A 14801-nucleotide genomic window follows, 5' to 3' on the forward strand; every position below is an offset into this window, starting at 1 on the left:
AGAATTATTTTAGTTGTGAATACCATTACTTCATTCTTTTTTATTGTACAAGATAAAGGTTTCAGTGGGGTTGGTGGTGGATACGGGTTTGAGGTTGAGTTTGGCGACGAAGGTGATTATGATGTAGAGGGGTTTGTTTCTTGGAATGGGATGGAAAACGGGGACAAGAAGATGGGAATAAAATGAAGGGGGGAATTACAAGGGTGTGCGTAGGATAAAACAGGGAGCCCCCGACAAAGATTTTAGCAGTACGGACCAGACATCTCATTACTGGCACCCTCTTAATACCCTCTCACTCAAACCCATAAAGAATACCCATTTCCTGGTCACACTCCCTCTAGATTTAAGGGTTCCTTTGTTCTCTAGCTTCATCAGATTTGGGTCTAGGGAAACTTTCGGAATGTAAATATTCCTTAAATTATGGCAAGAGAATAATTTTATTGTAGTATAATCACTTTTGTATTCTTCCTGTCCAGCTTGGCGTTTGTTTGTTGAATGGGTTGGTACTTGTTAGCAGTTAGCAGCACTTGGGTTTTTGAAGAATTATATGATCCTTAAGATCGGTAGAAAATTCATTAATGTAAACCTCTCAAGTTAATGTTTACGTCTTTATGCGACGACAGGATAGTGATAGACTATGGGAATGAAACCTATACTCATGTCTGTCATTTGCTTTTAGTGTCTGCTTTGTGTTTACTGGGATGAAAATGAATGGATTTACAAACAGTTTTTCTTTTTCATTTTTGTCTCTTAAAGTACTCTCCTGAAGCAGCCTTCATTTATTTAAAACACCCTTTTTAAGTTTTAACACAAAATTACTACTCTTCCAATTTCTAATTATAAACAATATTATATGAGTTCATTTCTTCTTCATGCGGTTTTAAACAAAAAAAAAAATGAAACAAGAGCTGGCCAATCGCATCTTGGCAAATTTAGTGATTCGTTAAGTTAGGTAAATATCCAAAAAACGCTTTACCATGACCAGTTGAAAGTGAAACTTTGTGAACTGTTGGATTCTTGTACGCTTTACATCCTAATTAGCTATAGTGGTAGGAGTGGAAAAGATTTAAGAGGTGATTATGATGTAGATATGTCTATGAGTGGTTGCAAGTGAGAAAAATAGTGGGTTAAGTGGTGTTGGGTGGAGAGGGAATTGGGAAATCACAAGGTTTAGAGGAATTTTTTCTGATGTAAAAAATTCCCTCTTTTCTTTTTTTGTGTTGAAATTTGGTAAATTGTCATGGAAATTTCAAGAGAAAATCTCATCTCCATTTTCTACACCATCACCGACGTTATGTCCATTCAGTACTCCATCCAATAGAGATCAAGTTTTGGTACAAGAATGAAATAATTTATTATTTTTTATGTTTTTTAATAGTTCTTCAGTTTTGGAAGTGAAGTTCTGATTTCTTTAAATTGCAAGAGAAAAGTTATATTGCCTTTTTTAAAGTTAGGTAAGTTACATTTGAACTCCCAATGTGCAACTAATGAAGTCAATAAAAGGTTCATGGCTGACTGTAATGCTAATTCTAGAGGCTTGCTTATGAACAACTTTTGGTTGCTGAAGTGGAGCATAATTCAAATATAATACAAAAGCCGCATGGGAAATTTGTATATATTGCACATCTTTTGCATTGGGAGTCGTAATTTTCTCAAGTTTTGTGGTTAGTTAAGGAGTATGGACTTTGTGATACTACTTTTAATTGCCTTGTATAGCTAACTATGTTACAAGCAGGTGTTTTTAGTTTTTGTGAGGAAATCATGATATTCAGATTATGGTATAAGCTGGAGACAGCATTTTCCTTGCCAAAGGTATACATCAAGCTTGATTTTCATTGTCCAAATTCTAGAGTTTATCTTGAATAAGTAGTTCTTTCCTACCATTTTTTTTCATATTTGGTGATGGACTACCTGAATGAATATGTAAGTTTTGACGATTATGTAGTGTTCTTGGAATGTGTAGTTGTTACGTTATTAGGTACAAGTATAGGTTAGTATCAAAATTGAAAGAAGGAAACATATGTTTTATATGCAAACATTTTCTTATGAGAACTACAGCTACCATTTTATTCATTGTCTTTGAGCTTATAATGCACAGTATCATTTCATAGCGACTTCATTGGTTTGTTATTGTCTTGCAGCTTATTATGCTGATGCTATTGGTCCTTGCTATGGAATTTCCAAATATTGTGATGTTTTTTGGGTAAGTATATACTCCTTTCTATCTATGTTAGACTTGTTTCAAATGGTTGGGTCTTGTCAACAAAGTTTCTGTAAAAGTGACAATTGTCACTTTGTTCTAGGAGACATTTGCATATAAACAAGCTACAAGTGGTCTCTAAGCTAACTAGTAGAAAAGAAATTTCATAATCTAGTATTTCATGACATCTTATGCAAACTTTTCTTGATAACTACTTACTTTTATGCTATTTAAGCTACTAGCATGTGATATTTGCTATTAGAACTTCTGAAAATTGAAAGTAGGTTGGTTAGTGAATGTACTGGTTCGCCTCATAGTCAGAAGCTTCGATTTATAATGGAGCATCTTTTCCATTTTTTACACAGTTTCACTAAAATATTAGATGCATCATTTTATTATTAAAATCATTAAAATATTACCAATGGGCGCTAAGAATCTCTAGATATGTCGAATTTTATTTGTCATCAAAATTTGGTCTAGCGATAAACAATATGCATTTTCAATACCTGAAAAGTTGAAGTTGCTATGCATAATCTATAGAATGAACCATACAAATGGAGCCTATGAAGCCATAGAAGGAACACTGTTTGGTTCTTAATATGGTAGCATAAGCATATTAATTGTTTTGTGAGTTCTTAATAACGTAGTAAAAGTAAAAGAAGTGTTTCTTGAGCTCTAATGTTCTAAGTGTTTATCTCTTACTTTACCCTTATTTAGTCATTGTCTAGATTATACTTAAAAGGAATGATTTAGCTTATTTTCTTGCAAATTCTTTAGTTATCTTTATTGTTTCAAGTTTTTCTTATGACCTACTAATAATTGCAGTACTTCACTGCAGATATATTGCTCATTTTAGCTTTTTGGAAGATCAGCAACAGGAGTTGCCAATTCACTCAAGGACGATAAAGAAAATCTTATACTTAGGAAATGTCATGACAACACATATTTTTTTTGGGACTTGGATTTGTTTTGTAAAGCTACCTCGACTTATATGTGAAATTTAGCCCAAATACCACTTATCAAACTATTTGTAGGGTGTTGTTGAACTTCATTATGATATTTGAATACTTGATATGATATTTTGGCATTTCGTAATGCAATGGATGCGTTCATTTGCTAATTATCAAGCATTGTCATTTTTTTTCATTTATAGAAATAATTGTAGTAGGAAAATCTGACAAATTTCATGGTGATAAACTGTTATCACTGAATCAGAATTTTCCATTAATAACAACCTGTTGTCATAGAATTAAAAAGTGTTTAGTGACAATAAAAGTTGTCAGTAATTAGTCTATACCAATGACAATTACGGACCACTTTTAGTGACGACATTGCTTTGTATATCATTGACAAGATACTATGTCATCACTAAAATTACAACAATTACTGACGACACATGTTGTCACAAAACAGTCCCATTCACTGACGACTTTTATTGTCGTCACTATGTACTTTTACCGACGGGCCTTCAGTGACGACCCTGTGACAATTAGAAAGTTGTCAATAAAAGTCATCAGTGACGACTTTTTATTTTTTTGTGACAAAAATAGCCTGTCACTGAAGACCAATTTTCTTGTAGTGGTTCATGCATTAGTCATAGCGATTTCCTCTTGATCAGAGTCACTCGAAATGTCACCAAACGAATCTGTTAGGTCAACTTCAGGCTCAAGTCTCTGAGATGCAGCACTTGAGTGCTCTTCTCTGAGCTGTCTGGTCTCTTTCCTCGTCCTACGCGCAGTCTTCTCTACCTCAGGATCGAAAATTAATTCACCTGTACGAGAAGAATGAGGCATACACTTGAAAAGCACCAGAAAGTTAGAACAAAATTGAATTTAAAAAGAAACAAATAATAATGCCAGTCCCCAACAACGGTGCCAAAAATTTCTGTAGATAGCGGTGAGTAAGGTCGAATCTACAGGGACTGGTAGTAATTGTTTCTTTTCAAATTCACAGTGACAAGGGGGTGTTTTATATCAGGGGTGACAATTTAAGCAATTTAACTAAAAATAAAATAATAAAAATAAAATAGCCAACTAGAAATTAAATAGTAATTTACTAAAATCAAATGAATGATAACTAAGGATCTAGCCAAGAAATAATTTCAACAATGGTTCACCTAATTGTAAAATAAACATTTAGCTTGTAGAACTTATTACTGTGCAAGTGCGCGGACAACATCTTTTTGTAAAAGCTGGACTAACGGGGCTCCAATTTTCGAAAAATTCTTGATGAACCTTCGATAAAAACCTGCATGTCCAAGAAAAGATCACCTCCCGCACACTCGCGGGGTAAGGTAATGCAGATATAATGTCTATTTTAGCCTGTCAACCTCGATGCCCTTAAAAGATACAATATGATCCAGGACTATCCCGTGCTTAACCATGAAATGACATTTTTCCCAATTAAGCACGGGATTAGTCTCGATACACCTTAACAAGATCAATTTCAGGTTATCCACACATTTATCAAAGCTATCACCATATACACTAAAATCGTCCATGAAAACCTCAATAATTTTTTTCACATATTTTAAAAATATGCTTACCATACATCTTTGGAAAGTTGCAGGTGCATTGCACAACCCGAATGGCATCCGACTATATGCGAAGGTCCCGAACAGGTACGTGAAGGTCGTCTTCTTTTGATTCTCCGGTGCAATTGCTATTTAAAAATATCCTGAAAATCCATCCAAAAAACAGTAATAAGCTCTACAAGCTAAACGTTCAACCATTTGATCAATGAAAGGAAGGGGAAAATGATCTTTTTTGGTGACGGCGTTAAGTCGACAGTAATCAATACACTACCTCCATCCAGTGGGTTTGCGCACTGGCACGAGCTCGCCCGTTTGGTTGGCCTCCACTGTCACTCCTGCCTTCTTTGGGACTATCTGGACCGGGCTAACCCAAGGGCTATCTGATATCGTGAAAATAATCCCCACGTCGAGCAACTTCAAGATTTCTTTCTTCACCACTTTCAGCATGAGGGGGTTGATCATCCTTTGAGCTTGCCGTACGGGTTTGGTGTGACGCCCGAAGGAAAAGAAAAGGGAAATTTTCCTTATTTATTTTATTTTTCGCGTGTATTTCTCTTACTTTATTTTATTATCAAAATTTTCTAGAGACTTTTATAAATGAATATAGTTTTCCAATCAGTTTTCTAGTATAAATTAGTTCATGAGAAATAAAGAGTGTATATTGGACGTGGGACCCGCTAGTTGCATTAAGTGCTATAAATTCGACCAATTAGGTTACGTTTTGTATATCGAGATTAATATACAACGTGTTATGTGTGAGAACCCGTAATTTTTATTTTCTAGGTTTCTCGTATTTTTATGGCTTGTTTTCTGCATTTTCGTGATTAGAAAAATTTTCTAGATAATTTTAAGGAGCAGATATAATTTTTAGATGATTTTTCTAGTATCGAATAGGTTTTAAGAAATGAAGAGCGTATACCGGACGTGCAACCCACTAGTGCGAAAAGTTCGGCCAACTAGATTAAGTTTTGAATATTGGAATTAATTTACCGGGTGTTAAGAGATAAGTAGAGGGTGCTAAGTGGATTGATATAAGAGAGACAAGGTTCGTGAACATTTATTAAAAGGTGACAAGTGTCACCATTTGAGAGGATTGAACCTTAAGACCACTATTCATGGTCTTACCATTTGACTTAAATAAACCAAAAATGACCCAAAACTCATCAAAATATCCTCCATGGTGGCCGAGCTTCTTGAGCAACAAAAGAAAGAAAACTCTTCAAGATTTTGGCTTCAATCTTGCTTCAATCAACTTACTCAACCATCCAACCTTGATTTTGCTCCATAAAACTCCTCCACTTAGTGATTTTGAGGTGATTGGTGAAGTTATTTGGAAGGTTAAGGTGACCAATAGCTCTCTCTCTCTCTTGTTTTAAAGGTAAGTTGTGAAGAACCACCCTCCTCTTTTAATTGATGCTTAAATCATGCTTAGTGGTAGTATAAGATACAAGTTTATGGATTATTTCTTGATTTGTGGTTGAAATGATGAAGTTTTATTATTTTTGGAGATTTTTCTGTTTTAATATAAGCATGATTGTGTGGCTTTCTATGATGATTGGAAATGGTCTATAATGACTCTAGGAGGTGGAAAAAGTGATTAATTGCAACCAATTTCTGGTTTGGAAGAAATTTCAGAAAACTAGGGTTCTTGAGGGAGCATTCTGTCCGAAATTTGAGGTCCTAGATAGAGGCCGAATTGGCCTTAGCTCAAAACATGAAAGTTGTAGGGATTGATATTTTAGAGGTTCCTACAAAATTTCAGGTCAATCGGAGTAGTGTAGAATGAGATAAGTCAAAATTACTATTGCTGTTCTAGTTTTACCCGAAATTGAGAAGTGCGTCTGTAATGGGTTGTTTTGGCTGGAATTTCTTCCGAAATGGTTATTGAGGCCTTCTGATGAAATTTATCCCTGTTTCATAGATTTCAGCTGGTTTTGAAATTTCTGGATTTGGACTTGCAGAGCCTGAGTTATGATGTTTCCGCTAGAATGCGTTTTGGTGAATCTGTTTTACGTTTTTGATGTAGTATCTTGCATTTTTGACCTGTTTGCACTCAAAACTGGGTTGAGTGACCTTCTGTTGTAACCCTATCTTTTAGCTTCGAAATGGTGGGTCTTGCACCCTCATCCGATAATCGTAGTGAAATTGGTGCCATTACCGCAAAATGAGGACAAAAACTGTTTTTTTTTTAGGGCCAAAGCTAATTGCATTTCCGAAATTTCTGGTTTCCTCTAATGTTTGTATATGCTTATGGAACCCTATTGGGGTCATGTTTGGCCTTGGTTTATGACTCGTTATCGAGTCTCATTGTACTTGTTTACGTGTTTTAGGGCGTGACGGTGGTGCACAACGTTCTTTTGACGGAAGTGCATAAAACTACATTTGCTAGCTTGGTGAGTGTACTACTCACTTGTGTGTTATGATATGGCTTTAATATTTGAACTTGAGATGTTGAATGTTAATTGATTGGAGTGAGAGTGTACTTTATCACTCTCACTTATTGTTTCGCATGTTATTGGAAAGTTATTGGAATGTTATATGAAATGTTACATGAAATGAAAGTACTTGACTTGGTGTTGATTGGACGAGTATCCAACGACTACAAATGTTATCATTGAGCTGAACCCCATTGGTTGTTGATTGAATCGAGGCGACGAGGGCTTGGTCGTGCCAATTAATGAACCTTGGGTAAAGTTATATGGAATCTTGTAGTATGCGAGACTCTCGATTCCGGTATACTCGAGTAATACCAAAGTGCAAGTGTTTGGAGTTCGGGCCCGGTAGGGGGATGTTAGGTGGAAGGAGTGGAAGTAAAGTGGAGTCTACGGTTGGTTACCTTTGAACATTGACGGAGGGTCAATGACGTCCGATCAAGAAATGCAAACGAGGAAAGGGCTCTTGAGAGCCATCTGTATCCTTTTATCACCATATTTGACGTGTGCCTTTGCTTATTTTACTATATTGAATGAAAGCTTGATGCTTATATGCACTTGGTTGCGTAAGTGATAGTATCTCACTGGGCAATTAGCTCACACAATTCCTTTTATTTTCCTTACAGGAATATGACTCTTTTGGAATGAATCTTGATAAATGGTTGCCGAATGAACTAGATGTATATCTCTTTTGTATCGCATATGAAGTGAAACCCTAAATGTATCTTTAGGGCCGTTTTCACTTTCAACTTGGCAAACCGTGTATCTATTAACTTTTGAAAACTTTTGTATGTCACTTTGGACTGTATTTGCTAAAGTTCAAGATGTGAATGTTTGTTCGATATTTGGTTGCGTTCTGACGGGTCGGTTACTATTCATGGCCGACTCCGAAGCATTTTTTTATTTTGGGTTATTTTGCCCTTTTGCCTCGTTTACGCGCGTTATAAGTTCCGGAACGCAATAGATCGCTCTAAACTGCACCGTTAGTCCTGGCGAGAGCTGGGCAGGCAGTCCGCTAACCCCTTTGGTTCGCCTTAGGGGAAGGTGGGGCTGTCACAGTTGGTATCAGAGCCACTTCGCGTGGTCTCTGGCGGAGTGAGCCTAGGGCCAAGTGGTGTTATGGTCCTGATTTCATGGATATGTCTAAGTGCTCGTTTGAGCGTAAGTTATGAATGGGGCATGTTATAAGTGTAAAAATCTTTATTATGGAACTTGAGGACGACAGATAAGTATGTCGGGTAGGAATCTTTAGTATGGATGATTTACGCTTGGGACCGGCCGGCTCGAGTTGTGAATTATCTTAAATGGGATTCTTGCGTCCGGATACGAAAGAGATGAGAGTCTAGGTTAGAAAGAAGTGGGCGAACTAGAACTTGCGATTCTATGGTTGACTTTGTATGTACCTGACTGACTGTTCTGTATACATGTTGATCCTGTTATGTGTTCTCTGTATATGTGTTATGTGTTTAAATACTCTACGAGGGAGTGGAGTAGTTAATTGTTCTTGTTTACTTGTTCCTGTTTAGTGCTGCGAAAAGGAGGGGTTAGGTGCCCTTTAACAGTATATTTATTTTGTGACCTAGATCGACTTAGATTGTATGGAAGGCGCACGTAGTGGACGGGGTCGTGGGCGCGGAAATAGGCAACCTACGCCAGGCCGGGGTGCTGGGGAAACCTCCTCTGGACCCCATCTTGAACCGAGAGTTGATCCCAATGTACAGATAGCTGCCGCTATTCCACAAATGACAAACCAGCTGGCACAAGTGGTGCAGCAACAAGGCCAGAATCCAAACCTTAATTCTGGAAACCCTGGCAATCATGTTGAGAGCGAAGACAGAGCTCTTGAACGATTTCAAAAGTTTGCTCCACCCAAGTTCATTGGGAGACCCAATCCGGATGTCGCCGAAAGGTGGCTCGAAAAGATGGTCGATATTTTCGCCGCCCTGCGCTATACCGAAGAACGGCAGGTGACTTTTGCCATTTTTCAGCTGGAAGAGGCGGCACGCCCCTGGTGGAATGTCATTCGGCAAAAATGGGAGCGGGAACAAACGCCCAGAACTTGGGTAAATTTTATGAGAGAGTTTAACGCGAAATTCTTTCCTCCTCTGGTTTAGGAGATGAAGGAATATGAGTTCATCCGACTCCGCCAAGGAGTTCAATCGGTGGTGGAATACGAGAGCCTGTTCACCCGCCTGTCCAAATTTGCGCCTGAATTGATTGTGACGGAGTAACGGCGAATTAGGCGTTTTATCCAGGGCCTAAACGTGGAGATTCAGAAGGACCTCGCAGTGGCTCAAATCAATGCTTTTAGCGAGGCCGTTGAGAAGGCCCAACGGGTAGAGAGTGCTAGATTGCAAGTAAGAAACTTCCAGGCGAAAAAGCGAGGATTTCCTGGAAGTAGTTCGGGGCAGGGGGATGAGAGTACCCCTTCCAAGTTTGGGCGAGGAATTGGAGAAGAAAGGATACCGGGAGTGTCACGAGAGAGCCCGTCGCGAGGCGGCCAAGTTGGGAGAGGCCAGACAGGAGACTCGGCTTCTGCAGCACACGGACCTTGCGGGTATTGCAGAAAGCCAAATCACTCGGAGGACATTGCTGGAAGAAGGAGGGAAAATGTTTGCGCTGTGGAAGTGCAAACCATCAGCTCGTTACTTGTCCAGTCCTATCACGAGATAGAAAGGGGAATCAGCAAGCGACAAAGACTAATTCCGAATCGGCCAAGGAGGAAGGGACCAAATCTAAGGTGGCAGCTCGAGTGTATTTACTGGAACCACAACAGGTCCCCGATTCTCCTGAGATTGAGGAAGGTATGATTACGGTATTTCTGCGGAAATATTAGTAGATCCCGGTGTTACTCATCCATTTGTCAACCCCAATTTTGATGGACGAAATAGATACCACGCCTGCTTGTCTACCCTACGACCTGAAAGTAGTATTCCTATGGGGAAATCATCGTTTGAGCATTGGTATGGGTTGTAAGGATCGCAGAGTTTGGGTAGGAGAGAGATTAGTGTTCAAGCGGAAAAAAAAAAGGAAAAAAAATTCATGGGATAGAAGAGGCTACCTGGGAGGTGGAAAAGAAATACCCTGAACTGTTTATGAACCAAGGTGAGAAATTTCGAGGGCGAAATTCTTTTAAGGGGGAGAGAGTGTGAGAACCCGTAATTTTTATTTTCTAGGTTTCTCGTATTTTTATGGCTTGTTTTCTGCATTTTCGTGATTAGAAAAATTTTCTAGATAATTTTAAGGAGCAGATATAATTTTTAGATGATTTTTCTAGTATCGAATAGGTTTTAAGAAATGAAGAGCGTATACCGGACGTGCAACCCACTAGTGCGAAAAGTTCGGCCAACTAGATTAAGTTTTGAATATTGGAATTAATTTACCGGGTGTTAAGAGATAAGTAGAGGGTGCTAAGTGGATTGATATAAGAGAGACAAGGTTCGTGAACATTTATTAAAAGGTGACAAGTGTCACCATTTGAGAGGATTGAACCTTAAGACCACTATTCATGGTCTTACCATTTGACTTAAATAAACCAAAAATGACCCAAAACTCATCAAAATATCCTCCATGGTGGCCGAGCTTCTTGAGCAACAAAAGAAAGAAAACTCTTCAAGATTTTGGCTTCAATCTTGCTTCAATCAACGTACTCAACCATCAAACCTTGATTTTGCTCCATAAAACTCCTCCACTTAGTGATTTTGAGGTGACTGGTGAAGTTATTTGGAAGGTTAAGGTGACCAATAGCTCTCTCTCTCTTATTTTAAAGGTAAGTTGTGAAGAACCACGCTCCTCTTTTAATTGATGCTTAAATCATGCTTAGTGGTAGTATAAGATACAAGTTTATGGATTATTTCTTGATTTGTGGTTGAAATGATGAAGTTTTATTATTTTTGGGGATTTTTCTGTTTTAATATAAGCATGATTGTGTGGCTATCTATGATGATTGGAAATGGTCTATAATGACTCTAGGAGGTGGAAAAAGTGATTAATTGCAACCAATTTCTGGTTTGGAAGAAATTTCAGAAAACTAGGGTTCTTGAGGGAGCATTTTGTCCGAAATTTTAGGTCCTAGATAGAGGCCGAATTGGCCTTATCTCAAAACATTAAAGTTGTAGGGAATGACATTTTAGAGGTGGCTACAAATTTTTAGGTCAATCGGAGTAGTGTAGAATGAGATAAGTCGAAATTACTATTGCTGTTCTGGTTTTACCCGAAATTGAGAAGTGCGTCTGTAATGGGTTGTTTTGGCTGGAATTGCTTCCGAATTGGTTGTTGAGGCCTTCTGATGAAATTTAGCCATGTTTCTTTGATTTCAGCTGGTTTTGGAATTTCTGGATTTGGACTTGGAGAGCCTGAGTTATGATGTTTCCGCTAGAATGCGTTTTGGTGAATCTGTTTTACGTTTTTGATGTAGTATCTTGCATTTTTGACCTGTTTGCACTCAAAACTGGGTTGAGTGACCTTCTGTGATGTTGTAACCCTGTCTTTTAGCTTCGAAATGGTGGGTCTTGCACCCTCATCCGATAATCGTAGTGAAATTGGTGCCATTACCGTAAAATGAGGACAAAAACTGTTTTTTTTTAGGGCCAAAGCTAATTGCATTTCCGAAATTTCTGGTTTCCTCTAATGTTTGTATATGCTTATGGAACCCTATTGGGGTCATGTTTGGCCTTGGTTTATGACTCGTTATCGAGTCTCATTGTACTTGTTTACGTGTTTTAGGGCGTGACGGTGGTGCACAACGTTCTTTTGACGGAAGTGCATAAAACTACATTTGCTAGCTTGGTGAGTGTACTACTCACTTGTGTGTTATGATATGGCTTTAATATTTGAACTTTGTTGACACTCTCACTTATTGTTTCGCATGTTATTGGAAAGTTATTGGAATGTTATATGAAATGTTACATGAAATGAAAGTACTTGACTTGGTGTTGATTGGACGAGTATCCAACGACTACAAATGTTATCATTGAGCTCAACCCCATTAGTAGTTGATTGAATCGAGCCGGCGAGGGCTTGGTCGTGCCAATTAATGAACCTTGGGTAAAGTTATATGGAATCTTGTAGTATGCGAGACTCTCGATTCCGGTATACTCGAGTAATACCAAAGTGCAAGTGTTTGGAGTTCGGGCCCGGTAGGGGGATGTTAGGTGGAAGGAGTGGAAGTAAAGTGGAGTCTACGGTTGGTTACCTTTGAACATTGACGGAGGGTCAATGACGTCCGATCAAGAAATGCAAACGAGGAAAGGGCTCTTGAGAGCCATCTGTATCCTTTTATCACCATATTTGACGTGTGCCTTTGCTTATTTTACTATATTAAATGAAAGCTTGATGCTTATATGCACTTGGTTGCGTAAGTGATAGTATCTCACTGGGCAATTAGCTCACACAATTCCTTTTATTTTCCTTACAGGAATATGACTCTTTTGGAATGAATCTTGATAAATGGTTGCCGAATGAACTAGATGTATATCTCTTTTGTATCGCATATGAAGTGAAACCCTAAATGTATCTTTAGGGCCGTTTTCACGTTCAACTTGGCAAACCGTGTATCTATTAACTTTTGAAAACTTTTGTATGTCACTTTGGACTGTATTTGCTAAAGTTCAAGATGTGAATGTTTGTTCGATATTTGGTTGCGTTCTGACGGGTCGGTTACTATTAATGGCCGACGCCGAAGCATTTTTTTATTTTGGGTTATTTTGCCCTTTTGCCTCGTTTACGCGCGTTATAAGTTTCGGAACGCAATAGATCGCTCTAAACTGCACCGTTAGTCCTGGCGAGAGCTGGGCAGACAGTCCGCTAACCCCTTTGGTTCGCCTTAGGGGAAGGTGGGGCTGTCACAGTTGGTAACAGAGCCACTTCGCATGGTCTCTGGCGGAGTGAGCCTAGGGCCAAGTGGTGTTATGGTCCTGATTTCAAAGATATGTCTAATTGCTCGTTTGAGCGTAAGTTATGAATGGGGCATGTTATAAGTGTAAAAATCTTTATTATAGAACTTGAGGACGACAGATAAGTATGTCGGGTAGGAATCTTTAGTATGGATGATTTACGCTTGGGACCGGCCGGCTCGAGTTGTGAATTATCTTAAATGGGATTCTTGCGCCCAGATACGAAAGAGATGGGAGTCTAGGTTAGAAAGAAGTGGGCAAACTAGAACTTGCGATTCTATGGATGACTTTATATGTTCCTGACTGACTGTTCTGTATACATGTTGATCCTGTTATGTGTTCTCTGTATATGTGTTATGTGTTTAAATACTCTACGAGGGAGTGGAGTAGTTAATTGTTCTTGTTTACTTGTTCCTGTTTAGTGCTGCGAAAAGGAGGGGTTAGGTGCCCTTTAACAGTATATTTATTTTGTGACCTAGATCGACTTAGATTGTATGGAAGGCACACGTAGTGGACGGGGGCGTGGGCGCGGGAATAGGTAACCTACGCCAGACCGGGGTGCTGGGGAAACCTCCTCTGGACCCCATCTTGAACCGAGAGTTGATCCCAATATACAGATAGCTGCCGCTATTCCGCAAATGACAAACCTGCTGGCACAAGTGGTGCAGCAACAAGGCCAGAATCCAAACCCTAATCTTGGAAACCCTGGCAATCATGTTGAGAAGGAAGACAGAGCTCTTGAACGATTTCAAAAGTTTGCTCCACCCAAGTTCATTGGGGGACCCGATCCGGATGTCGCCGAAAGGTGGCTCGAAAAGATGGTCGATATTTTCGCCGCCCTGCACTATACCGAAGAACGGCAGGTGACTTTTGCCGTTTTCCAGCTGGATGAGGCGGCCCGCTCCTGGTGGAATGTCATTCGGCAAAAATGGGAGCGGGAACAAACGCCCAGGACTTGGGTAAATTTTATGAGAGAGTTTAACGCGAAATTCTTCCCTACTCTGGTTCAGGAGAGGAAGGAAGATGAGTTCATCCGACTCCGCCAAGGAGTTCAATCGATGGCGGAATACGAGAGCCTGTTCACCCGCCTTTCCAAATTTGCGCCTGAATTGATTGTGACGGAGCAACGGCGAATTAGGCATTTTATCCAGGGCCTAAACGTGGAGATTCAGAAGGACCTCGCAGTGGCTCAAATCAATGCTTTTAGCGAGGCCGTTGAGAAGGCCCAACGGGTAGAGAGTGCTAGATTGCAAGTAAGAAACTTCCAGACGAAAAAACGAGGATTTCCTGGAAGTAGTTCGGGGCAGGGGGATGAGAGTACCCCTTCCAAGTTTGGGCGAGGAATTGGAGAAGAAAGGATACCGGGAGTGTCACGAGAGAGCCCGTCGCGAGGCGGCCAAGTTGGGAGAGGCCAGACAGGAGACTCGGCTTCTGCAGCACACGGACCTTGCGGGTATTGCAGAAAGCCAAATCACTCGGAGGACATTGCTGGAAGAAGGAGGGAAAATGTTTGCGCTGTGGAAGTGCAAACCATCAGCTCGTTACTTGTCCAGTCCTATCACGAGATAGAAAGGGGAATCAGCAAGCGACAAAGACTAATTCCGAATCGGCCAAGGAGGAAGGGACCAAATCTAAGGTGGCAGCTCGAGTGTATTTACTGGAACCACAACAGGTCCCCGATTCTCCTGAGATTGAGGAAGGTATGATTACGGTATTTCTGCGGAAATATTAGTAGATCCCGG

This window comes from Coffea eugenioides, unplaced genomic scaffold (assembly GCF_003713205.1).
Source record: "Coffea eugenioides isolate CCC68of unplaced genomic scaffold, Ceug_1.0 ScVebR1_405;HRSCAF=1077, whole genome shotgun sequence".
NCBI classification, from domain to species: Eukaryota; Viridiplantae; Streptophyta; class Magnoliopsida; order Gentianales; family Rubiaceae; genus Coffea; species Coffea eugenioides.